Below are 27,973 nucleotides of genomic sequence, written 5' to 3'. Positions count from 1 at the left end.
TCCACAACCCACAGACTCACTTTCAAGGACTCTAGACTCATGTTCTCAGCAGTATTTTTTTTAATGCTTGCATGATTTGTCCTCTTTTGCACATTGGATGTTTGTCCGTCTTTGCTCTGCGCAGTCATTCATAAATTCTATGGTATTTCTTTTATTTTTTTGTAAATGCCTGCAAGGAAATGAATCTCAAGATAGTCTTCTCTTCTTCGGCTGTTCATCGAAATCTGATGACAACGTCCACTCCTTTAACAGTGAGATCTTTGATGACTACACAGTCCGATCCTGGACCCACAAGCTCTGTTGCAGGTGGGACATGTATATGTGGTAGTGGTGGCAACCGTGGCTGCATTTCTCCTGGCTCTCTTCTGCTGTCTTCTGGTTGTTCTTTCCATCTCCAGAATACGAACCCCGTCCCTACACAGCTGTCGCCAAGTGGTACCGTCAGCAGGTCCTCGGGTCTGATCTTGCACTTCCTTAAAGCATTCTTCATCTGATCCTTATAGCGCTTCTTTGGCCCTGATGTAGCTGGCCGTATAACACTCTGCCGGGTAGCCGATATGGGGGCATCCCTATCACGTTCCCCAGCCACTGCAGCTGACGCTGGGTGACCATGGCCTCAATACTCCTGCAGTTGGTCTTTACAAGTATTTCAGTGCGAGGCGCCCGCTCACGCCAGGTAATTCCCAGGATGTGCTGGAGGCAGCTTATGTGGACTTGATGTGACGGCTGTAGGTTACCCAAGCTTCACATCTATAAAGGAGGGTGGTGACACAGACCGCTTGGTATACGGTGACCTTTGTGGAGGGACGAAGGCTCCTATTCTGAAAGACTCTACGCCGAAGTCTCCCAAAGGCAGCTGATGCCTGTTTAATGTGGCTCTGGATGTCATTGTCAATGCTGCTATCCTCAGAGAGAATGATCCCCAGATATTTGAAACATGGCACTACTGACAGCTTTTCATCACCAACAGTGAAGGCAGGTAGAGTGGGTGGGACACTGGTACCCCATTGGCAAACCACTTCTGTTTTGGTGGTATTGGCAGTCAGCCCCGTCTTGCTGTACGCTCTCACCGCCACAGCAAGGACTGTCTGAAGATCCTCCGGAGTATGGGCCACAAGAGCACAGTTGTCTGCATACTGCAGCTCCAGAACCCGCTCTCTGCAGAGTTTGGTGGTTGTGTGGAGCCTCCTGATGTCAAAAAGGTTGCCATCTAATCTGACATCCACTGCCACACCGCTGCTGTCTTCAATCTCATTGTGGAGAAGCTTGGTAACACACAAGAGGAAGGTGTTAAAGAGCACTGGCTCTAGTACACACCCCTGCCTCACCCCTGTGCGTACAAGGAAGGTCTCGGACTCTTGTCCTCCTATGTGTCACCCGAGCAGTCATCCCATCATGGAACTCACGGAAGATATTAACAAATTTATTGGGACAGCCAGTCCTAAGGAGGAATTCCCACAAGAGCTCTCTTTGCACAGTGTCGAATGCTTTGGAGAGGTCGATCAAGGCCATAAACAGGTCCTGATGTTGCTCCCAGCACTTTTCCTGAAGCTGCCGGGCTGCAAAGATCATGTCGATCGTGCTCCTGTTCTTCCTAAATCCACACTGCAATTCAGGCAGCATTGACTCGGTGATGTTGCTGATGAGTCTCTGACGCATCACCTTAACCAGGACCTTTTCAGCAACAGAAAGGAGTGATATGCCTCCACTATTGTCACAGATGGCCTTGTCACCCTTGTACTTATAAATGACAACGCTGTTTGCATTTCTCCGTTGCTGTGGGATGTTCTCATCAGTCCAGGCCTTGGTGATGTACTGGTAGAGGGTGCGCATACACATGTACCCTCCGTTCTTCAGTAACTCAGCAGGGATATTGTCAGTACCAGGGGACTTGTTGTTTTTAAGGGAATGGACAGCTGATAGAACCTCCTGGAAGGTTAGTGGTAGTCTGAGGTCATGGATAGGAGGAAGTTCAGGCAGTTCGTCCAGGATGGTGGGGTCTGTGTCAGAGTCCTGATTAAGCAGGGTGTTAAAATGTTCAGCCCACCTCAGCAGAATGGTATTCTGATTCTTCAGAAGTGTTAGACCAACTACTGTTTTCAGGGGAGTAACGCATCAATTTATTGGGCCGTAGATGGTTTTGACAGCATTGTAAAAATTATGCATGTCATTATTATCGACAAAGGACTGGATTTCAAGTGCCTTTTCAATCCACCACTCATTTTGTATGGACCGTATTGCCTTTTGCACATTCCTCTGAGCTGCCTGCCAATGCTGCCTGATGCTGGTGGATGACAGGTTGCCTAAAGTTGCCCGGTGTGCTTTGTGCATGTCCTTAAGCAAGTCGTGGATGGTGTCTGAGTTATCGTCAAACCAATCTTGGTGGTTCCTGCTCGTATGGCCGATGGATTGGGCTGCTGCCTCAGAGCGCAGAGTTGATATAGGTCCACTATTGTTCCATGGTATTTTCTGAGCTCAGACAAGGTTCCAACTCCCTTAGTTTCTCAGCTAGGATGTGGCAAAACTCACTTCTTGCTTCTGTGTTTCTCAGGCGGTTGCAATTTAGCCGCTTTTTATTGGGTTTTTGCAGCTGCAAGGGAGGACGCACTTTCATATGGAGCTTGGCCACAATCATATGGTGGTCAGTCCAGCACTCTGCACCTCTCATGGCACGGGTGTTAAGAACGTCCTTGATGTCACTACATCTCGCAATGATGAAGTCGACCATGTGCCAATGTTTAGAGCGAGGGTGCATCCACGAGTTCTTATATTTTGCCTTCTGCTGGAAGATGGGGTTGGTTATGGAAAGGTTATTCTCAGAGCAAAGAGTAAGTAGCTTCATGCCATTTGCATGCACCTTGCCAATACCATGCCTACCTAGCACTCCACTCCATATCCTGTTGTTCTGTCCCACCCGAGTGCTGAAGTCCCCAAGCAAAAGGATCTTATCATTCTTAGGGATCCGGCAAAGAGCTTCATCCAAGATAGTATATAGTGACATATGTACTCAGTGGCCACTTTATTAGGTACCTCCTTCAGAGATGATCGTCTGCACACCACTCTAGTGGTTATTTGCCATTCTGTCTGCTTAAACCAGACTGACCATTCTCCTCTGACTTCTTTCATTAACAAGGCACTTTTGCCCACAGAACTGCAGCTCAATGGATGTTTTGTTTTTGTTTTTGGCACTATTCTCTCTTGTTCGTGAAAATCCAAAGAGACCAGCAGTTTCTGAGGTACTCAAGCTGCCCTGTCTGGTACCAACAATCATTCCACAGACAAAGTCGATACAATTGTATGCCCATTCTATTCTGATATTTAGTTTGAACAACAGCTGAGCCTCTTGACCATGTCTGCATGCTTTTGTGCATTGAGTTGCTGCCACATGATTGGCCGATTAGATATACGCATTAATGAGCTGGTGTACAGGTGTACCTATGTCACGTAGGTGTGTGGTTTATTTGCCAGTCAAAAGCCGCTTCTGCCATGTCAGCCATTGATTGGTCCATTTAAAACTGCTGCCACTCTTTCCCATTGGTTCATTTGTACACTACAGTACCAATTTCTGGTTCCAGGCACCTTGGGGGGGAGGGGTATAGAATAGCATGTGCAGGAGGTTTAGTCTCTCTCTTTCCTTTGTCACCACTCACGCTTCACAGAGCCATTGGAAAGGTATGCTCCGCATGCACTTTAGCTAAATATCTGTTTGTTGAACATTTTAGTTTTGTAGTTTGTGTTACTTATAACCATATAACAATTACAGCACAGAAACAGGCCATCTCAGCCCTTCTAGTCTGTGCCAAACTCTTACTCTCACCTAGTCCCACCGACCTGCACTCAGCCCATAATCCTCCATTCCTTCCCTATCCATATAGCTGTCCAATTTAACTTTAAACGACAACATTGAACCTGCCTCAACCACTTCTGCTGGAAGCTCGTTCCACACAGCTACCACCTTCTGAGTAAAGAAGTTCCCCCTCATGTTACCCCTAAACTTTTGCCCTTTAACTCTCAACTCATGTCCTCTTGTTTGAATCTTCCCCACTCTCAATGGAAAAATCCTATCCACGTCATCTCTATCTATCCCCCTCATAATTTTTATATACCTCTATCAAGTCCCCCCTCAACCTTCTACGTTCCAAAGAATAAAGACCCAACTTGTTCAACCTTTCTCTGTAACTTAGGTGATGAAACCCAGGTAACATTCTAGTAAATCTTTTCTGTACTCTCCCTATTTTGTTGACATTTTTCGGTTAATTTGGTGACCAAAACTGTACACAATACTCCAAATTTGGCCTTACCAATGCCTTGTACAATGTCAACATTACACCCCAACTCCCATACTCAATGCTCTGATTTATAAAGGCCAGCATACCAAAAGCTTTCTTCACCACCCAATCCACATGAGATTCCACCTTCAGGGAACTATGCACCATTATTCCTAGATCCCTCTGTTCTATTGCATTCTTCAATGCCCTACCATTTACCATGTATGTCCTATTTTGATTAGTCCTACCAAAATGTAGCACCTCACATTTATCAGCGTTAAACTCCATCTGCCATCTTCAGCCCACTCTTCTAACTGTCCTAAATCTCTTTGCAAGCTTTGAAAACCTACTTCATTATCTACAACTGCACCTATCTTAGTATCATCTGCATACTTACTCATCCAATTTACCACTTGGGGGAACTTAAATGTTTGCTCAAATCTTTTACCATTGATAAATAAATGATTAATATGCTTATTTGTAGTCAGTGTTTTCTGTGTCACTCACCTGTGAACCTGTTTCTACATTACCGCCAAATAAAGTGGCCACTGAGTGTAAGTGCTGTTGTTGCTTTTCCCTTGTACTACTTTAATATGCCGATGTGACGAGAAGATCTGTACGGACAGCAAGCTATATACAAAGTTTTTCACTGTACATTTAACAATAATAAACCAATTTATCAGTTTATCAAATGCACTGAGGTCTTGCAGTCACAATTTACCCTCTTAAGCAATTTCCACAGTCACCTTATTAAAAAAAAATTATAATTGCTGCACCTATTGCCTGAACAAAGAGAAGAACGTACAAGGACGTTTTGCAGTCAACCACATTGATGGGGAAGGTGTCAGTAGTAAACCAGCATAAGGTGGATGGCAGATTGTCACCAGAGGAGTCGATGGGTTTTCACATAAAAACTGGTAGGTTTTTGCTCACCATCACAAAGACTAGATGTTCTTTCTTGTTATTTCCGGATTATTAACTGAACTCAAATTTCACAGCTGCCATGGTGGCATTTGAACCCCAATGTCTCACTTGTTCGAGAACATCTCCGCATTACTTGTCCATAATCTACCCACAGATCTTTGTTATCGTAATGGAGATGTGTCTGTGATGCTGTGTCATGTCCTTATCTGCAGTAAGACTTGTATTTTAGATTGCATTCATATCTTTTAATTGCTTTGATCTAGTGTGTTGTAACTTCTATCTTTCCACATTGTGTTTACATGCGAACTAAGTTAATGATCTTACCACTGCAGCCTTGTTGTCTGAAATTTGTACTCCCTTCAAGACGTTTGGCTGTTCTTCACTCATTATTACTTTTGTTTATTTTCAGGCCAAATGTCAGGATCATTTCCAGTCGAGCAAGTACCGGGGTCTGCCAAATTACTGCAGCTAACGGCATTGAGATTAAATAATTGACTAATAAGAGATCTCTTCCATCCCATATCTAACAATCATTAAAGCAGAATCAGGTTAAATATCATTGGCATATGTCATGAAACTTAATGTCCTTTCAGTAGCAGTACAATGCAATACATAGTGAAGAAAAGGAAAGCCCTTAACTCTGAGTGGAGTCATCGGGACGCCGTCATTTTTTTTTAAACAGGCTTTCTTATTTTTACAAGGCCGAGTTGCTAGCTCGACGCTCAACCCAGCACAGATGGAACAAAAACTGTGAATTACAGTAAGTATATAGTAATTAATGCAAAACATTGAAATAAAAAAGTAGTCAGGTAGTGTTTGTGGGTTCAGTGTTCATTCAGAAATCAGACGGTAGAGGGGAAGAGGCTGTTCCTGAATCATTGAGTGTGTGTTTTCTGACTCCTGTACCCGCTTCCTGATGATAGCAATGAGAACTAGGGATGACCTGGGCGATGGGAGTCTTTAAAGATGAATGCTGCCTTTTTGAGGCATCACTCCTTGAAGATGACCTGGTTATTACAGAGGCTGGTGCCCACCTGACCAGGTTTACAACTCTCTGCAGCCTATTTCAATCCTGTGCAGTGCCCTCCCTCCCCCTGCCCAAACCAAATAGTATGCTCATGAACTGAAGAATGACAATAAACAATCCTGAATCTTGCATTTTGTAAACCCTCAAACCACAAAACACCTGCATATGTGTCCATTTGTCATCATTCATTAATCATTACAGTGAGTACTTGATACCTAGTAGGAATCCTTAAGGAACACCTAGAGTAGAACATGGAACATAGAACAGTTCAGCACAGAAAACCCCTTCGGCCTACAATGTTTGCCAACCCCTTAACCTACATTAAGGTAAAAATAACACTTCCTTCCCACATAGCCTTCATTAATTCATAAATTCGTGGGAGGGATGGGAAGAGGCCCACGAGAGAAAGGCCTTGAAGTACCAGCCCTTAGTGCAGGAGTGTAAAGACAAGGGATGGCAGGCATGGTTGTTCCCTGTGGAGATCGGCTGCAGAGGTTTCCCAGCCAAATCAGCATGGCGGTTGTTGTCAGATCTGGGCCTAGACAAAAGGAGCTAAAAACAAGCAGCTCGTAGGATGGGGGAAGAGGCAGAACGAGCCTCTTGTTGGACTTGTAGTAGGCGAGAGGAGGGGAGCTGGAAGCCAGGAGCAGATGGGCAGTGATTTGGCCACCACTGCCGGCCCACCAACTGGAGAGTGTTGTGGTTAAGGGTCGAAACACTCGGTGAAGGTTGGGAACCACCTGATGACATCTGCTCCTGGCTGAAGGCTATGGTTACCTTATGAGGTAACTGGAGAATGCACCCTAACAGGTGTATGTAACAAGTAGCAAGTATTTGTATATTTATTTATTTGTTTATTTATCTATTTCTTATTGAGATACGGTACAGAATAGGCCCTTCCAGTCTTTTGAGTTGCACCGCCCAGAAGCACAAGCCTAACCATGGGACAGTTTACAGTGACCAATTAACCTACCAACTGGTATGTCTTTGGATACGGGTGGAAACCGAAGCACCCAGAAGAAACCCACACAATCACAGGAGGAACGTACAAACTCCTTACAGGCAGCAGCAGGGCTCGAAGCCGGATCACTGGTGATGTGCTAACAACTATGCTACCTCGGAGAACAGTACAGCATTATACAGGTCCTCCAGCCCACGTGCTGACGTTTTAACTTACTCCAAGATCCATCTAGCATCTCCCTCCACTTTTATATCATCCATGTCCCTGTCTAAGAGTCTCATAAATGTCCCTAATGTACCTGCCTCTACCACCACCCCTGGCAGTGGGGTCCATGCACTCACCACTCTCTGGGTTAAAAAACCCTACCCCTGACATCCTCTCTTATACTTTTCTCCAAATAGCCTGTGCTCCTACTCCCTCGCCCCCCCTCCCCCTCCCCCACCTGCTTATTCTGGTTTCTTCCCCCTTCCTTTCCAGTCCTGGCACGAAACATCGTCTCTTTGACGCTGCCTGACCTGCAGATTTCCCTCAACACTTCATCTTTGTTACCTTAAAATCATGTTCCCTTGTATTACAGAAATTTACAAGATTATGTGAGGCTTTGATAAATAGCTGGTATCTTTTCCCAGAGACAAGATGTCTATTACTAGAGGGTGTGCATTTAAGGTGGTGGCAGGTTACAAAGGAGGTGAATGGAGCAATTGTTTTTAAAACAGCACTGGGTGCTTGGAATGCATTGCCGAGGGTGGTAGTGGAGGCAAGTATACTAAGTGGCCACTTTATTAGGTACACCTGCTCATTAATGCAAATAACTAATCAGCCAATCATGTGGCAGTAATTCAGTGCATAAAAGCATGCAGACATAGTCAAAAAGTTCAGTTGTTGTTCAGACCAATCATCAAAATGAGGAAGAAATGTGATCTAAGTGACTTTGAGCAAGGAATGATTGTTGGTGCCAGATGGGGTGGTTTGAGTATCTCAGGATCAGCTGCTCTCCTGAGATTTTCACACACAACAGTATCTAAAGTTTACAGAGAATGATGTGAAAGATTTTAAAAAATACAGTGACCAGCAGTTCTGTGGCCAAAAGCGCCTTGTTAATGAGAGAGGTCAGAGGAGAATGGCCAGACTGGCTCAACATGACAGGAAGGCGACAGTAACTCAAATAACCACGTGTTACAACAGTGGTGTGCAGAAGAGCATCTCTGAACACACAACACATCAAACCTTGACGTGGATGGGCTACAGCAGCAAAGACCGTGAACATATACTCAGTGGCCACTTTATTAGGTACAGCGGGTTCCTAATAAAGTGGCCACTGAGTGTACATTGAGATCTTTAAGAGGTTCTTAGCTGGGCAGATGAATTTGCAGGTAATTGGGAGGATATGGACCATGCGTAGACAGAAAGGAATGGAGTAATTAGTGACAATTAGCCCAGAACACCATGGGTGTCAATGCAGGTTCATTGACTCTGGTGGCCTATGTTAGGTCACATGCTCAGGAGTAATGATTGGGCATGACACCTACCCCAGTACATTATGCACCCAGCAGCCAAGTCTACTGTTATCCATGTCTACAGTACTGTGCAAAAGGCTTACGAATACTGTATATATAGCTGGGGTACCTGAGACATTTGCACAGTACTGTATTTGTCAAGCTGGAGCAGGGAGCAAGCTTGTAAATCTGGTGGGAGCAAAGGATGTTGGGAATGGTGAGGGTGGAGTGTCACGGGAGGGGTGTGGGACAGTTGTCCAGGCAGGGGACAGTGCAGGTGCAGACACACCAGCCCTGAGATACCAGGCAAAGTCATTTGATTCCAAACAATTGGTTTATTGATCATTACAGAATGTCTTTCTGGTGCTTCCTTCTCCCTTCCCCTTTTTCCAACCCTGATTCCCCTCTCCCCACCCCCTTCCTACTCCCAGTCCACAATAGAGCCCCAGAGCAGAATCAGGTTTATCATCACTCATATACATCATGAAACTTTTTTTCATGGCAGCAGTACAGTCCAATACATAAAATTACTACAGTAATGTACAAAAGTCCTAGACAGCCTAGCTATACAAATGCATCTAAGACTTTTACACGGTAATGTACTTTCTCCTCCTTCTTGTCTACCATGCTTGTTATAAAAACAGAAAATGCTTAGTAGATTGGGCAGCATCTGTGGAGTGAGAAATAAACTTTGACAATTCTGGTTGATGACTTTTCATCTGTTTCCATGCTGATGGGAGGAGTCCCAGCCTGTCTCATGACAGTCTAAACCCAGCTCATATTTCCTGTTAGTGGGTGAACAATCCAATGCTTGGTGAGTTCTGCTTCACAATAATAGGAAGAGCAGACATCGAAGAATCAAAAACTGACATTGCTATGAACATTTATTCACCACAAGCCATTTATCTCGATAGTGACTTTTCTGAAACCTCCTCCTTAAAACCCAAAAGCTCAGAACGGTCAAGAGGCTCCAAGTCTTTTTTTTGTCTCACAACTTCGACTGTTGCATTTTCTTACTCCAAATACTGTCCAATCAATGTCCATTTGCTTTGAGAGGCTGGTGAAGGACTACATCTGCAGCTTGCTACCACCCAAACTGGACCCCCTACAGTTTGCCTACCGACACAACCAATCGACAGATGACGCAATAGCCACTGCTCTACACACTGTCCTTACACATCTGGAGAAGAAGGATGCTCATGTGAGAATGCTGTTCTTGGACTACAGTTCAGCATTCAACACCATAATTCCATCCAGGCTCGACAGGAAGCTCAGAGACCTCAGCCTTGACCCTGCCTTGTGCAGCTGGATCCTGGACTTCCTGTCAAATTGCTGGCAGGTGGGCTCCCTCACCTCCACCCTTCTGACTCTCAACACAGGAGTCCCTCAGGGCTAAGTCCCCTCCTTTATCTCTGTATACCCATCACTGTGTCGCCACCCACAGCTCTAGTCTGCTAATTAAATTTGCTGACGACACTACATTGATTGACCTTATCTCTTTCTTTTCTTTTTCAATCTTTTTATTAGTTTCATAAAATGTAAACATAACATAGCAATAATACAAAATTGTTGGGAATACATTGTTATACTTAAGATGAGTAATTATAAAACCAAATAGTATAAATTGACAAAACTCCCAATCATGTAGGATGCCAATGAATAATACAGGACAAAAAGAAAATAACTAGAGAAAAATCATGAAAAAAGAAGAAAAAACAACCCCCCCCAAAAAAAACTAATCTAAACAGAATTAATCAACTAAACTAAAAAGACTTGAGCAATTTTAACAACGTAAAAATGGAAGAAAAGAAAACACTAGTGTCGACGACTCAGTTCCTCTCAACCAACACTACAGAGAAGTAAAATAAGTTTGAAAATGGTCAAATTACATAATTTGAAAATGCTGAATAAATGGCCTCCAAGAAGTTTTTTCAAATTTAATGGAAGGGTCATAAACCACATTTCTAATTTTTTCCAAATTTAAACACAACATAGTTTGTGAAAACCAGTGAAATACAGTAGGAAGGTTAATCTCTCTCCAATTCAGCAAAATGGATCTTCTAGCCATTAAAGTAAGAAATGCAATCATCCGATGTGCTGAAGAGGTTAAGTGATTTGAGTCTATCATTGGTAATACATAAAAATAGCAGTAATTGGGTGAGGTTGTAAGTCTGTATTCAAAACCATTGAAATAATATCAAAAATATCTTTCCAATATTTTTCCAACAAAGGACATGACCAAAACATGTGAGTTAAAGAAGCTATCTCGGAGTGACATCTATCGCATATAGGATTAATATAAGAATAATAACGAGATAGTTTATCCTTGGACATACGAGCCCTGTGCACTACTTTAAACTGTATCAACACATGTTTAGCACATAGAGGATGAATTAACCAATTGAAGAATTTTTTCCCATTTTTCGATCGATATAATAATCTTAAATTCTCTTTCCCAATCAGTTTTAATTTTATTGTAAACATCAGGACATAAATTTATAATTATGTTATAAATAATTGCTACAACACTTTTCTGAGAGAGATTTAGATCTAAAATTTTTTCCAAAGTATCCATTGGATATGAGTGTGGAAAATTAGGAGAAGCAGTAATTAAAAAGTTTCTAATCTGTAGGTATCTAAAAAAGTGAGATCTGGGTAAATTATATTTATTAGAAAGTTGATCAAAAGACATGAAACAATTATCCAAAAATAAATCATGAAAATGTACTATACCTTTGAGTTTCCAGTCAAAGTAAGCTTGATCCATAGTGGAAGGTTGAAAAAGGAAATTAGATATAATAGGACTTGCTAAAATAAATTGATTGAACCTAAAAAATCTTCGGAATTGAAACCATATACGTAAAGTATGCTTAACTATTGGATTATTCATTTGTTTATACAATTTAGAAGAAATAAAAGGAAGCAAAGTTCCTAAAACTGAACCCAAAGAAGACTCTTGTAATGAATTACATTCAAGATTTACCCAATGTGGTCTTAAAGATGCATCCAAATCTCGTAACCAAAACTTTAAGTATCGAATATTAATTGCCCAATAATAAAATCTAAAATTCCAGAGGGCGACCTTATCTCAAACAATAATGAGGTGGCCTACAGGGAAGAAGTCATCACTCTGACATAGTGGTGTCAAGAAAACAACCTCTCCCTCAATATCAGACAAACAAAGGAGCTGGTTGTGGATAACAGGAGGAATGGAAGCAGGCTAACCCCTATTGACATCAATGGATCTGGGGTTGAGAGGGTAAGCAGCTTTAAATTCCTCAGCATCCACCTCACCGATGACCCCATGTGGTCTGTACACACCAGCTGTGTGGTGCAAAAGGCACAACAGCACCTCTTTCACCTCAGATGGTTGAGGAAGTTTGGTATGGCCCCCAAATCCTAAGAACTCTTTACAGGGGCCCAATTGAAAGCATTCTGATTGACTGCATCACTGACTGGTATGGGAACTGTACTTCCCTCAATCGCAGGATTCTGCAGAGAATGGTGCGGACGGCCCAGCACATCTGTAGATGTGAACTTCCCATGATTCAGGATATTTACAAAGACAGGTGTGTAAAAAGGGCCTGAAGGATCACTGTGGACCCGAGTCACCCTAATCACAATCTATTGCAGCTGCTACCATCTGGGAAACGGTACCACAGCATAAAAAACCAGGACCAACAGGCTCCGGCATAACTTCTTCCACCAGGCTATCAGACTGATTAACTCACATTGATTTGAGTGCATTTCTATGTTACATTGACTGTTCTATTTATTATAAATTATTATAAATTACTATGATTGCACATTGCACACTTAGAGACATAACGTAAAGATTCTTACTACTTGTGTATATGAAGGATGTAAAACATAAAGTCAATTCAATTCAATTTCTCTTGTGGGAATTCCCAATGTGAAGATGTTCATTTCCTTTCTTTAAGGAGGTTTCTTCCCATCCGTTTTACCCACACCACCTGTTTCCCTGCTTGTTTCCGATGAGCCTATGACCAAAATGCACTTGCACAGCCACATATATTAACTCCACTGTAATGAACTCCACTGATTCACCATCCTCTAGCAAAGGAAATTCCTCCTCATATCTGCTCTAATACGGATCTGTCCTCTGGTCTTAGACTCTCCCACTATTGGAAACATCCACTCCATGCCCACTCTGTCTAGGCCATTCCCTCATGGCTGATTTAGAACACAGAACATAGAAATCTACAGAACATGACAGGCCCTTTAGCCCACAATTTTCTGCCAACTTTAGAAACTGCCCAGAATTACCCTACCACATAGCCCTCTATTTTTCTAAGCTCCATGTACCTATCTAAGAGGCTCTTAAAAGGCCCTATTGTATCTGTTTCCACCACTGCCGCCAGCAGTGCATTCCATGTACCTACCACTCTGTGTGAAAAACTTACCCCTGACATCCCCCTTGTACCAACTGCCAAGCACCTTAAATGTATGCCCCCTCATGTTAGCCGTTTCAGCCCTGGGAAAAAGCTTCTGGCTAACCATATGATCAATGCCTCTCGTCATCTTATACGCCTCTGTCAGGTCACCTCTCATCCTCCTTCATTCCAAGGAGAAAGGGCCAAGTTCACTCAACCTATTCTCATAAGGTATGCTCTCCAGTCCAGGCAACATCCTTGTAAATCTCCTCTGCACTCTCTTTATAGTGTCCACATCCTTCCAGTAATGAGGTGACCAGAACTGAACACAGTACTCCAAGTGCGGTCTGACCAAGTTCTTATATAGCTGTTACATTACCTCACAGCTCTTGAACTCAATCCCATGGTTGACAAATGCCGACACACCATAAGCCACCTTAACAACAGTATCAACCTGCACAGCAGCTCTGACTGTCCTATGAACACAGACCCCAAGAATCTCCGATCCTCCACACTGCCAAGAGTCTTACCTTTAATACTATATACTGACTTCAAATTTGACCTACCAAAATTATCTGGGTTGAACTCCATTTGCCTCTCAACCCCATTCTTCTGCCTTCTTCCCGTAACCTTTAACACCCTAACTAATCAAGAACCTATTAACATGCACATTAAATATACCCAATCACTTGGCCTCCACAGCTACCTGTGGCAATGAATTCCACAGATTCACCACCTTTTGGCTAAAGAAATGCCTTCTCATCTCAATTCCAATGGGACTTCCTTGTATTCTGAGGCTGTGCTTTTTGGCCCTAGGCTTGCTCACTATAAGAAACACCCTCCCCGTGTGCACTCTAGGCCTTTCGATATTCTGTAGGTTTCAATTAGATCTCTCCCTCATCCTTCTCAATTCCAGTGCATACAGGCCTACAGCCATCAAACACTCCTCATACTTCCACCCTTTTGTTCTTGGGATCACTCTTTTAAACCTCTTCCGGGCCACCTCCAATGCCAGCACATCTTTTCTTAGATACGGGGCTCAAAGCTGCTCACCCTTCCCAAAACAAAGTTTCAGCACTGAGTGTTCTATATATAATGTTAATTTATAGTTTTTGTTACGTATTGCAATGTACTGTTGCCGCAAAGCAACAAATCTCACGATGTATGTCAATGATACTAAACCTGATTCTGAAGATGAAAAATAATTTGCAAAGTAACAGGTTGGTCATGGACCATTTGCTGCCATTTTAAGGGCTTCTATTTTTTTTAAGGATCATTTTCCTCTCTAGTAGTTCAGTTATATGTACTGTAAAAAAAAAAATTTGTTTAAAAAAAAAAATTACCTTCTGGTATCCTTGTAAGTGGAACAAGTGCTACACATGCCCTTACACTTCCTCCCTTACCACCATTCAGGGCCCCAAACAGTCCTTCCAGGTGAGGCAACACTTCACCTGTGAGTCGGCTGGGGTGATATACTGCGTCCGGTGCTCCCGATGTGGCCTTTTATATATTGGCGAGACCCGACGCAGACTGGGAGACCGCTTTGCTGAACACCTATGCTCTGTCCGCCAGAGAAAGCAGGATCTCCCAGTGGCCACACATTTTAATTCCACATCTCATTCCCGTTCTGATATGTCTATCCATGGCCTCCTCTACTGTAAAGATGAAACCACACTCAGGTTGGAAGAACAGCACCTTATATTCCGTCTGGGTAGCCTCCAATCTGATGGCATGAACATCGACTTCTCTAACTTCCGCTAATGCCCCACCTCCCCCTTGTACCCCATCTGTTATTTATTTTTATACACACATTCTTTCTCTCACTCTCCTTTTTCTCCCTCTGTCCCTCTGACTATACCCCTTGCCCGTCCTCTGGGTTCCCCCCCCCTTGTCTTTCTCCCTGGGCCTCCTGTCCCATGATCCTCTCATATCCCCTTTGCCAATCACCTGTCCAGCTCTTGGCTCCATCCCTCCCCATCCTGTCTTCTCCTATCATTTTGGATCTCCTCCTCCCCCTCCCACTTTCAAATCTCTTACTAACTCTTCCTTCAGTTAGTCCTGACGAAGGGTCTTGGCCTGAAACGTCGACCGTACCTCTTCCTAGAGATGCTGCCTGGCCTGCTGCGTTCAAAGCAACTTTGATGTGTGTTACCTGCTGGAATTGTCTTCATTCAAATAATTACAGCAGAAAATACTGACTGTAGATTGCCATCATTTGCAGTTCTTTTGGTTTTGTGTGGATTCAAATACCATTTTAGAGTTGATAATGAGCTTTAGCAAATACTCTGCAAAATTATAGTCAGAGTAATCAATTGTAAGTCAAATTATGAGCAGTTAACCTGCTGTGTTTGAAGGGCTGTCAAATTGTTCAACTCCAGACTAACCTAACCTGATTCCATGCAGCTATGATCGATGCAGCTATGAAGGCAAGACAGCAGCTACATTTCATTAGGAGTTTGAGGAGATTTCACATGTCACCTAAAGCACTTGAAAATTTCCACAGATGTACCATGGGGAGCATTCTAACTGGCTGCATCACCGTCTGGTGTGTGGGAGCTGCAGCACAGGATCAGTAAACTGCAGAGAGTGGTAATATTAGTCAGCTCCAGCCTTCACAGTATCCAAGACCTCTTCAAGGAGCGTTGTCTCAAAAAGGTGGCATCCATCACTAAGGATGCCTACCACCCAGAACATGCCCTCTTCTCACTGTTACCATCAGGAAGGAGGTACAGGAGCCTGAGGCACACACTCAGCAATTGAAGAGCAGCTTCTTCCCCTCTGCTTCCGATTCCTAAATGAACCCATGAACACCACCTCACTACTTTTTTTTTAAAGTTACGTTTTGCGCTACTTACTTAATTTAACTATTTGATATATATATATATATATATATATATATTTATAATTCACAGTTTTCCCCTATATCATCATGTATTTCATTGTACCGCTGCTGCTAAGTTACCAAATTTCACAATATATGTGGGAAATATTAAACCTGATTTCAATTCTGATTCTGACAGCGTCACGAAGAGATGGTCAAAATAGTCTGTAGCTGTGAAGCAGTTAGCATCCATCATGAAGGTAACTCACCAACCGGGACTTCATCTCTTCTCATTACTACCTTAGGGGAGGAGGTACAGGAGCCTGTGACCCACAGTCAATTTCCTCTTGTCCTCAGCTACCATCCCACCAGCCTCCGCATCCAGCACGTAATTCTTCACAACTTCCACCATCTCCAGTGGGTTCCCACCACTAGGCACATCTTTCTCTTCCTCCTCCCCCAACATTCTGGAAGGTGAAGTAGTACAGCCGGCAGATGATAGGTGAAACGAGATGAGGAAGGAGGGGAGGTGAAATGAGGAGCTGGGAGGTGACGTGTGGTACAGCTTAAGGCTGAAGAAGATGGAATCTGATAGGAGAGGACAGTGGACCATGGGAGAAAGGGAGGGAGAAGGGGCACCATAGGGAGGTGATGAGCAGGTGAGGAAAAGAAAAAGGTTAAGAGGAAAGACAGAAAAAGAGAGAAAGTAGAGGGTGGAGAAGTTACCTGAAGTTAGAGAAATTGATATGCATGCCACAAACACAAAATGCTGGAGGAACTCAGCAGGCTAGGCAGCATCTATTGACAAGAGTAGAGTCAACATTTCAGGCTGAGACCCTTCAGGAGGACTTATGCTGTCAGGTCGGAGGCTGACCAGACAGAATATGAGGTGTTGCTCCTCCTACCTGAGAGTGTCTTCATTGTAACTGTAGGAGAGGGTATGGACCGAATGGGAATGGGAAATAGAATTAAAATGGGTAGCCACCGGGAAATCCTATTTCTCGTGGCAGACAAAGCGCCCAGCGAAACGGTTCCCAATCTATTGTCGGTCCCTCCAACCACCTGAAGTGGATTGGTTGTGTTTATAACAATAAATCTGATTCTGATTCTGACAGGAAAGGTGTGAGGTGAGAAAGGTGGGGAAGTGGAACTCTGGAGTTTAACTGCAGTGTGCGAAGGAGACAGGACTGTGTGAAGGACCAAGGTTCTGATCTAATACTGACCCTGCACACATCAATACCAAGCAGGTCCACTTGTACTGCAAGGATCTCACTGTACACATGTGTGACTACACCATCGAGCAAGGCAGTGTGCTATAGTGGCAACTGGAACTTGTCAACTATTGTTCCAAAGCAGAGCCATGAATCAATCAGACTTCTGCCTAAGGAAAACTAAATTCCTTATCTGGCTGTTTCAGCACACTTCGTAGAGTGCCAGACTACTCAATAAAGCTGTTGGTAAAATACATCAATCAATCTTCACACGCAGCTAAGATGACTCAACCAGGCTAAAGAGCAAAGTGAAATAAAGAACATGTCCAAACAGCAAGTGAAGAAAATTGACCAGGCAGATTTAGAACTTCTGTCAACTGTTCTAACGGGGCAAGTGAATTAATCCATCTCTTGCTTAGAAGAATAGAGAGTTCTGAAGATCTTTCCTTAGCTTTGATGGTTCTCTTGTACAAAAGGATGGACTAAGATAGTACAATACATTATGATAGATTGACCTCAAGGTCTTCCTATTAGGAAACAGTAAGATAGACCACACAGTCTACTTCACTATGATAAACGCAAGAGATTCTTCAGAGGCTGAAAATCCAGAGTAACATACACAAAATTCTGGAGGAACTCGACAGGTCAAGCAGCATCCATGGAGAAGAATAAACAGTCTACGTTTCGGGCTGAGACCCTTCATCAGAACCTCCCTTGGAAGAAAGTGCCAGAATCCAGAGGGGTTTTGATGTGGAGGGATGAGTGGAACAGGAGGACACAGAGGATGTGGTACTGCTGGAAAACAGGAAGGATGGGGAAGAAAGGGAAGGAGGTGACTCGTGGTGGGACTCTGTTAGAGCTGGTGGATTTAGTGACGGATGCAGAGGCTGGCAGGGTGAAAGGTGAGGAACCAAGGAAACTCTACAGCCCTATGGCCGGGAGAATATACACCAATGCTCATCAGTGGAAAACGTGAGCAGTTTCAGATTTCTGGGCATCAACATCTCAGAAGAAAGATCCTGAGCGCAGTGTACTGAGGCAATCACAAAGAAGGCATGCTAGCAGCTGTAGTTTATTAGGAGATTGAGGAGACTTGGTATGTCACCAAAGACTCTCGCAAATCTCTGCCGCTGTACCGTGGAGAGCATTCTGACTGGTTGCATCAAAACCCAAATGCCCAGGATTGGAAAAGACTGAGAAAGGTTGCAGATTCAGCCAGCTCGCTTAAAGGCACAAGCCTCCCGCCATCCAGGACATCGTCAAAAGCACTGCCTCGAGGAGCATCATTAACGACCCTCACACCCTGGACATGCACCCTTCTCATTACCACCATCAGTAGGGGCTGAGGAGCCTGAAGACCCACACTCAGCATTTTGGGACTGCTTCTTCCCCTCTGCCATCAGATTACCAAACAGTCCATGACCCATGAATGCTACTTTGTTTCCCCGCTTTTGCATTATTTATTTATTTATTGTAACTTATAGTGAATTGTTGTGTATTGCACTGTACTGCTGCCATAATACAACATATGACATATGGTACGTCAGGGTGGCAGGGTAGAGAAATATCTCTACCAAAGGAGATGTAAGGCGCTCCTTTCCTCCACTAGCCTGCAGGTCACCCTTGGGCAAGGTTTAGCACCTGCTTAGTTCCCCTGATCAGGGTCACGAGAAGCCATGCAAGGATGAAGAATTCCCCCAGGTTATAAACACCTAGCTTATGTACTCCTGTACACACAAATGCACTAACATAAATATTATTAAATTCAAAAGTCTAGCAGAACTAATTTCATCACATCATTGTTCTTTCTTTTTGGTCTGATGGGTCAAACAAGCTCCAGTCTTTAAAAAAAATAACTACTTACATGCACACCAGTGGCCACTTTATTAGGTAATTCTGCACATTAATGCAAATATCTAATCAGCCAATCATGTGACAGCAACTTAATGCATAAAAGCATGCAGGCATGGTCAAGAGGTTCATTTGCTGTTCAGACCAAACATCAGAATGGGGAAGAAATAAGATCTAAGTGACTTTGACTGTGGAATGACTGTTGGTGCCAGATGGGATGGTTTGAGTATCTCAGAAACTGCTGATCTCCTGGGATTTTCACAAACAACAATCTCTCGTTTACAGTGAATGGTGTGAGAAACAAAGGACATTTGTGAGCAGTAGTTCTGTGGGTGAAAATGCCTTAACATTGAAAGGGCTAGAGGAGAAATGAACAGACTTTTCCAAGCTGATAGGAAGGCGACAGTAACTTAAGTAATCATGCGTAACAGCAGTGGTGAGCAAAAGATCTGTTTGAAATGCACGACTTGTCAAATCTTGAAATGGATAGGCTACAGCAGCAGAAGACCACGCACAAACTGCACACTCAGTGGCCACTTTACTAGGTACACCCCTGTACATAACAAAGTGGCCCACTGAGTGTATAATCTCCTTGCACTAATCCAGGTGTTCCCAACCTTTTCTATGTCATGGACTCCAACCATTAACCAAGGGGTCTGTGGACTCCAGGTTGGGAACACCTACACTAATCAGATAAGATCATCTCTTAAGAAGACAGGCTGCCAATTTCACTGCAAGAGGCCACTTTAGAGAGTTGATTTGAAAACTGATAAGCAATGGCTTCTGTTGATAATTACACAACCTTGCGAAACAGTGTAACATTCGCTGAAGCTTCATCAAATCCAACCACTGACCATAGGACATCCTGATTCTGATTGTAATTAGGTGGGGGAAGACTGCATAAACATTCATGTCAGTTGGTCTCCATTAGCAGCATTCATCAACAGCAATTCAATATTTATCAGGCATCCGTTAGTCTTGCGAGACCATGGATCTGCGCCTGGAAAGTCTTCACTCTCCAGGCTGCAGGCCTGGGCAAGGTTGTATGAAAGACCGGCAGTTGCCCATGCTGCAAGTTTCCTCTCTCCACGACACCGATGTTGTCCAAGGGAAGGGCAAGGGCCGATACAGCTTGGCACCAGTGTCGTCGCAGAGTTCTGTGTGGTTAAGTGCCTTGGTCAAGGACACGGCACGCTGCCTCGGCTGGGGCTCGAACTCACGACCTTCAGATCGCTAGTCGAATGCCTTAACCACTTGGCCACATGCCCACACATAATATTGAATTATGATGCATGATTTTATGCATTTTGCAATGTAAGAGTTTATGGACAAACATCTGTAAAAATAGAACGTGTTTATTACCCAGGGAATGGCTTGTCGATATAAAATAGATAAACTGCTGAAACAGATGATGCTCCCTTGACAACCTCAAGCGTTTTCCACTGAGGTTGGGTGGGACTATAATTAAAGGTCATGGGTTAAGGTCGAAGGTGAAAAGTTTAAGGGAAACATGAGGGGAAACGTTTTCACTCAAAGGGTTGTGAGAGTGTGGAATGAGCTGCCAGTGCAAGTGGTGCATGCTTTGAGTTCAATGCTTAAGTGAAATTTGGATAGGTACAGGGATGGTAGGGGTATGGAGGGCTATGGTCCCAATGCAGGGCAATGGGAGTAGGCAGCACAGACTAGATTGGCCGAAGGGCTGTTTTCTGTGCTGTACTTTTCTATGGCTCTATGTGCTGGAACACTTTTAAGAACATAAGAAATAGGAGCAGGAGTAGGCCATCCGGACCGTTGAGCCTACTCCACCATTCAATAGGATCATGGCTGATCTGACCATGGACTCATCTCCACCTGCGTGTCTTTTCCCCATAACCCTTCACTCCCCTTCTATGCAAAAATCTATCCAACCTTGTCTTAAGTATATTTACTGAGGTAGCCTCCTCTGCTTCACAACCATTCCAGTGTAATAACTGTTCCATCTCTTCAAAATTTAGTTAACATATAGCAAAGATTCACAAACAGGAATGCAACACCATTTTGGTTGCATGTTATTTCTGTAGTAACCAGGGGCCAGAGTATAATTCTAATCCTGGGTACAGACTGTGTGGAATTTGCATGTCCTCTCGTTGACTGTGTAGATTTCCTCCAGGCGCACCAGTTTGCTCAGCCCCTCCCATCCCAAAAAACATGCTGATAGGTTAAGAAACTACTTAAATTGTCCCCTGTGTAAGCTAGTGATAAACAGAACCAAAGGGGAATTGATGGGCGGGATGGGGTGCCACAGTAGCATGGTGGTTAGCACAACGCTTTACAGTGCAGGCAACATGGGTTCAATTCCCGCCACTGCCTGTAAGGAGTTCGTACGTTCTCCCCATGACTGCGCTGGTTTCCTCCAGGTGCTCTAGTTTCCTCCCACTGTCCTAAGACATACCGGTTGGTAGGCTAACTGGTCATTGTAAATTGTCCTGTGATTAGATGTCTTGCGAGACCATGGATCTGCACCTGGAAATTCTTGCTTCAGTCTCTCCAGGACACAGGCCTGGGCAAGGTTGTATAGAAGACCGACAGTTGCCCATGCAGCAAGTCTCCCCTCTCCACGACACAGATGTTGTCCAAGGGAAGGGCAAGGGCCGATACAGCTTGGCACCGGTGTCGCCGCAGGAGTTGCCAGAACGAGGTTGAAGACAACGTCGGACTGCCTTAGGGACTCCAGCTCCGGAATTCTCCTCAGGGTTTATTCCCGAAGCCTTTCCCATGAGTGGGTATGGCCGCAAGGCAGCGGAGGTTTGAAATCAGAGTTTCCCTCTCTTAGATGGACTGCCTTCCCAGGCTGACGAGCTCCATCTACCCGAAGCACTGGTTTTAAGGCGCCAGGACCCGCCTTCGCCCCTTCTCCTGTCAGTAGAAACAGTTCCACCGGGCTTAGAGGCTAAGCCACACGAGAAGGCCAGGAGTTGGACTTGGTTGTCAGAGGCTATTTGAGGCTCATGCCGTGAGGAGAACTTTTAGGTAGTGGGAGCTTGTCCCCACTACCACTCCTCGGCTTGACAACTTTGGAACCTCCTGTGATTAGGCTAGGATTAAATCAGGGCATTGCTGGGCAGTAAGACTTGAAGGGCCGAAAGGGCCTATTCCACGTTGTATTCAAGTAAAAAAATAAGTGTGTGTGTGTGTGTGTGTGTGTGTGTGTGTATACGAGAGAGAGAGAGAGTAAATTGTAGAGGAATAAAGAAATAAAGAGGAGGGGAATGGGACTGATGATTGCTCTAATGGGAGCTGGTATAAACCCTACAGGCAAAATAGCCTCCATTTAATGTTATTGTATAAATAAGATAGTAAAGAAGAACATAAGTCATTGGAGCAGAAGTAGCCCATTCAGCCCATCAAGTCTGCTCCACCATTTGATCATGATTGATTTTCTGACCCTCTCAACCCCATTCTCCTGCCTTCTCCTCACAGCCCATGATGCTTTTACTAATCAAGAACCTATTAATCTCCACTTTAAATATACCCAATGCCTTTGCCTTCACAGCCACTTTACAATTACTCAAGGAATTCTTGGTTGCATATGTTCTTTGTTTACACTGTCCTAGACGTAAATGCTAATGTTAGCAAGATTGCTCCACAGTTGCTGTCTGACCTGCTGAGTATTTCCAACATTTCCTGTTATATTTTATAATTTTTAAGGCGATTATCAAAATCAAAATTGAGTTTATATTCATAAGCACAGGTGTATGAATGCACAGGTACATGGAAAAACTTACAGCCTCACAGGAATATAGCATCATATTAGCAAATTTTCAAAAAATACATTAATTAAACATATACATAAAATTTACAAGAAGGTAAACAATTGGAACAAAAAAGAACTGACAGTATACTTTAGTACAAAGTGATCAAAGTGGTCATAGTGTTGCCAAACTCTGGTGTTTAGGGTTGAACCGGTTGGTTCAAGAACCAGACGGTTAGAGGGAAGTAGCTGTTCCTGAAGAACTATTTTTTCTTTTACCATGAGTTAAGAATTTAAATACCCTTCCTGAAAGAATGGCAGAAGATAAATCAACAGCAGTTACCAAACAGAAATTGGATTTATGCATGAAAAATAAAAATTATCTCAGTGTTGGAGGAAGGAAATCTTTAGAATATATTACATAAAATGCTGGAGGAACTCAGCAAGTTAGGCAGCATCTATGGAGAGTAATAAACAGTCAACATTTCAGATGAAGACAAGTCCTAATGAAGGGTATCAGACCAAAACATCAACTGTTTATTCCTCACCACGGATGCTGCCTGAATTGCTGAGTCTCTCCAGCATTTGGTGTGTGTTGCTCTAGATTTCCAGCATCTGCAGAACCTCTAGTGTTTTGGAATAAACTGAATCACCATAGACACTATGGGCCAAATATCCTCCCTCTGTTCTCAAATCCCTACAATAATTGGAGTTGTATGTTGACTCTTCTGACATTTCTGCCTTTTTTTGGTTGGAGTTGAGTGAAGAAATTTCTGGTGCTGGAACTTTCCATTTTGCTGATGGATAGTTTCATATCCAGGTCTATGTTGTGTCTGTTCCCATACCTGGGTTCTCTATTTTCTGGAAGTTCCCATGCAGCTGAGCACTCTCGTTGTAGAGTTAATTTATATATTTCAACGTCAAAGCAAACTTATTATCGAAGCACAAATATGTCACCACATACTACCCTGAGAGGCATGCTGAAGGGTCTCGGACCGAAGTGCCAACTGTACTCTTTTCCATAGAAGTTGCCTGGCCTGCTGAGTTCCTCCAGCATTTTGTGTTTGTTGCTACCCTGAGATTCATGTTCTTGTGGGGTTACAAAGAAACACAATAGAATCAATGAAAAACTGTACACAAAGACGGAAAAACAGCCAATGTTCAAAATACAACAAATTGTGCAAATAATAAAAAAAGAAAAAAAAACAAAATAATAATATATAAATAAATAAATTCAGAGACCGTGAGTTGTTTGTTTATATAGTCTGGTACAACATTGTGGACCAAAAGGCCTGTACTGTGCTGTACTTTTCCTATATCAGATATTATTATACCTCGTTTGTACAGCTATTAAATGAGGGAATGTGACCCAATTTCATTAACAAGCAAATTAACATGTGAAAAATCTCACAAAGGCCAAGTAAGTGTTTTATCTAAAGAGGAATTGAAGGGTTTATTTACTTGTCTGGGTCAGCACGGCCAGTGGTTGAGAAATGAATGCCATTGCAGACCTAGACACTTCCAATAGGCTTGTTTGCTTCTCAACTTGTTGTTCTGAATGAAAATTAATCATGACCCAAACTCCCAAACAGGAAGCGGTTATCACCAGTTAGCTCAGTACGTGCTGTGTTTTCCACATCGGTCAAAGTATGCAGTCTATGTTGCTGGCATAAATGAAGGATGTTTGGCTTCTTGAAGAAAGGTCTGAGTTACAAAGAGAAATATTCTAACTTTGGCAAGGTGACAGCAGATATAGCATCTTACAGATGGCACCAGGGTCTGGTGACTCATTGCATGGAGCTCCCTACAGGTCCATTCATTTTTTCTGTTATAATCACTCTACAGTTTTCAGTCTAAACTCTGTCTCTGAGAATGACTACGCTTTATTCTGCACTCTGCTATTGCTCACCTTGTACTACCTCAATACACTGTGTAATGAATTGATCTTTCATTTTTTACTTTATGTTAGAGATACGGAACAGACTCTTCAGGACCAACGAGCCTCTCCACTCAGCAACCCACCCACCCAGCCTAATGACAGGACATCTATTATCAAAGTATCTATGCAGTATAAAACCCCAAGATTCATCACCCCCCCCGCCCCGCAGACAGCCACAAAACTAAGAAAACCATGGAATCCATTCAAAGAAAGTCCTCAACCCCACGCTCCCCCACATGCAAAAAAAAATCCCAGAAAATGGCAAAAAAAGAGTGAAAAACGCAAAATATGAAACACAAGATCAAAAGAGTCCGAACACATTCTGTTCAGCTCAGTGTTCATCATCTGCAGGCTGCCCCGACTCAAAATCACCCATTATAGCAACAAAAAAAAGGAGTGAACAGAAAGCAGAAACACATCATAACATGATCTACAGAGCCTGATTCACAAACTGCATCAATTAGACCTTGCCCAAGACCCAGAACTCTGGTATCATCCTCCAACAGCATCGGGGGGGGGGGGGGGGGGGTGGAGAGAGAGAGATATAGAGAGCGATATATATATATATATATAGAGAGAGAGAGAGAGAGAGAGAGAGAGAGAGATAGAGAGAGAGAGATAGAGAGAGAGAGATATAGATAGAGAGATATAGAGATATAGAGAGAGAGATATAGAGATAAGAGAGAGAGATAGATAGAGAGATATAGAGATATAGAGAGAGAGATATAGAGATAAGAGAGAGAGAGAGATAGAGAGAGAGAGAGACTGTCGCACACAGACACAGAGAGAGAGAGAGAGAGAGAGACTGTCACACACAGACACTTTCCTCCGGAAGCAGCGAGCGAAAGGGAGAGGGACTATCACAAGCGGACACCTTACTCCAGCAGCAGTTTGTAGATGGCGCTGAACACCCCTTCCCCTTCCTCACTCACCTCGATGATTTCAATTTTCCTCGGTGCTTTAACCAGCGAGACTGGTGAGAGATGGAATCGATCGTGGGCTTGCTCCCCGTCTCCAGGCTTCTTGACCTTGAAGCTGCACGCCTCAGGGAAGACCCTCAGAGAAAGCAAAACACCAGATCGCCCAATCGGCCCGAAAACACACCGCCAAAATGTAGTTCACAGGCTCCAGCAGTAACAGAACCACACTTGATAGAAAAAGACATAAAAGAAATGAAAGCGGTTTCGTGAACCATTTGGAGGGTGTCGCCCTTGGTCGTGTTATTCGCTGGCGCCATCTTCTATACAATGATCAATTAACCTACTAACTGGTCCGTTGGAATGTTGGGGGAAACCGGAGCACCCAGAGGAATCCCACACGTTCCTGAGAGAATGTACAAACTCCTTACAGACGGTACCAGAGTTGACCTCTGAACTACAACACCCCAAGCTGTAATAGCGTCGCACTAACCGCCGTGCTACCACAGCGCCCTAATCCGTATAATCTGTATACAAGACTAACTTGTCGCTGTATCTCAGCCCATGTGACAACAAAGAAGCCAACACCAATTCCAAATCAACGTGGGCTCAGTAGGCGGGGAGAACACCCGGACACAAAACCGGGGAGGTCCGCTGGAAGCTGGAGACTAAAGAAGGCAGCCTGCCCTGGTGTTGCATGGGTGAGTGGGAGGGAGGAATGGCGCTTGTTTTTGCTGTTGTTGTTGTTTTGTTGCTTGCTGTGTCCTGTGTTGTTCTGCCGAGCATGGTGGGCATGCTACCTTGGCGCCGGAATGTGCAGCAATGTTTGCCGGCTGCTTCTAGCACACTCTCGGGTATCTTGGATGTTAACACAAATGGCACATTTCACTGGATGTTTCAATGTACTCACGATAATTAAGTAAACTTGTACCTTGAAAACCTGAAGTAAACAGACACTCGCTGGTTCCTGACAAGGTCAATGTATCTAGATTTCCGATGATTATCTAGATTTCCGATGATTACTTCCCACTATTTACTCACAGGCTGCCCTCGCCTGTAGTTAAGTGGCTGCAGGTGAGGGCATGAATATTCAGCTTTTACGGAAGTTGTGGACATAAAGAGAACTCATTTTATTCAGAGAGCCTGCTTGAGGTGTGTTTGACCAGTTTTATGACCCTGAATCATATGCAGCACGGTGTATTATAAATGCTACCCTATGAAAGGAGCTGTTTCAGACAAGCATGATCCTATAATGACCATGGTACCTTTTTAAATTCTTCCATTGAATATTTTAAGTGTTGAAATTGTCAAAGATCTCATTTATTCTGGATTAGATATTAAGCTGCGGTTTTAGCTGCCCATTCAGGAGATCATAAAACTTTGCTGACACCACATAAACAAGCGTTTCCAGGCTGCAAGCCAAAATTCATCCCAACCATCAGAGGTACCAAAAGGCAATCAGTTGTTTATCTTACACCTTATCTCTTGTTTACCACCGAGATCCTTCCATGGATTCAGCCTCAGCTACGCAGCCAGCATAATCAAAGAGCAGAGCCACCCCAGGCATTCTCTCCTCTCCCCTCTCCCATCAGGCAGAAGGTACAAAAGCCTGAAAGTATGTACCACCCAGCTCAAGGATATCTCTACCCCACTGTTTTAACACCTAGTATGATAAAATGGACTTTTGACCTGACCATCTACCTTATTATGATCTTGCACCTTATTGTCTAACTGCACTACATTTTCTCTGTAGCTGTTACACTCTATTCTATATTGAATTCTGTATTGCTTTTTTTTACACCACCTTAATGCACAGAGGCGTCCTCCTCCTTCAAAGAACAGGGTTTCCCATCTCTGCTATTAATGGTGCCCTCATCCACATCTCTACTTTTCAGACATCCCCACTCACCCCATCCTCCCATGGCAAAACAGGGATAGGTTTCCTCTTGGCCTTACCTACCACCCCATAAGCCTCTGCATCCATAGAAACATAGAAAACCTACAGCACGATACAGGCCCTTCGGCCCACAAAATTGTGCCGAACATGTCCCTACCTTAGAGATTACCAGGCTTACCTATAGCCCTCTATTTTACTAAGCTCCATGTACCTATCCAAAAGTCTCGTAAAAGACCCTGTCGTATCAGCCTCCACCACATTGCCAGCAGCCCATTCCACGCTCTCACCACTCTCTGAGTAAAAAACTTACTCCTGACATCTCCTCTGTACCTACTCCCCAGCACCTTAAACCTGTGTCCTCTTGTGGCAACCATTTCAGCCCTGGGAAAAAGCCTCTGACTATCCACACAATCAATGCCTCTCATCACCTTATACACCTCTATCAAGTCACCTCTCATCCTCCATCGCTCCAGGAAGAAAAGGCCAAGTTCACTCAACCTATTCTCATAAGGCATGCTCCCCAATCCAGGCAACATC

The 27,973-nt window shown here is 43.7% G+C and overlaps 1 protein-coding gene across 8 annotated transcripts in view; it reads right to left on the bottom strand.

The window, feature by feature from the left end:
• slc4a11 (solute carrier family 4 member 11) overlaps positions 1-27,973 on the bottom strand; it is a 316,800-nt gene that overhangs the window by 274,499 nt on the left and 14,328 nt on the right. Inside the window, exon 1 of one of the 8 annotated variants that reach the window (XM_072256725.1) lies at positions 25,555-25,769. The exons of the other annotated variants lie outside the window; for them this stretch is intronic. The gene's annotated coding sequence lies outside the window, so the exon portion shown is untranslated. Of the gene's footprint in view, positions 1-25,554; positions 25,770-27,973 lie in introns of those variants that run through there. 8 annotated transcript variants of the gene reach the window in all.

The sequence above is a fragment of the Mobula birostris genome, chromosome 4 (genome assembly GCF_030028105.1).
Source record: "Mobula birostris isolate sMobBir1 chromosome 4, sMobBir1.hap1, whole genome shotgun sequence".
Lineage (NCBI taxonomy): Eukaryota > Metazoa > Chordata > Chondrichthyes > Myliobatiformes > Myliobatidae > Mobula > Mobula birostris.
The sequence above is the reverse complement of the archived record's forward strand: the minus strand, read 5'-3'. Positions and strand labels throughout refer to the sequence as shown.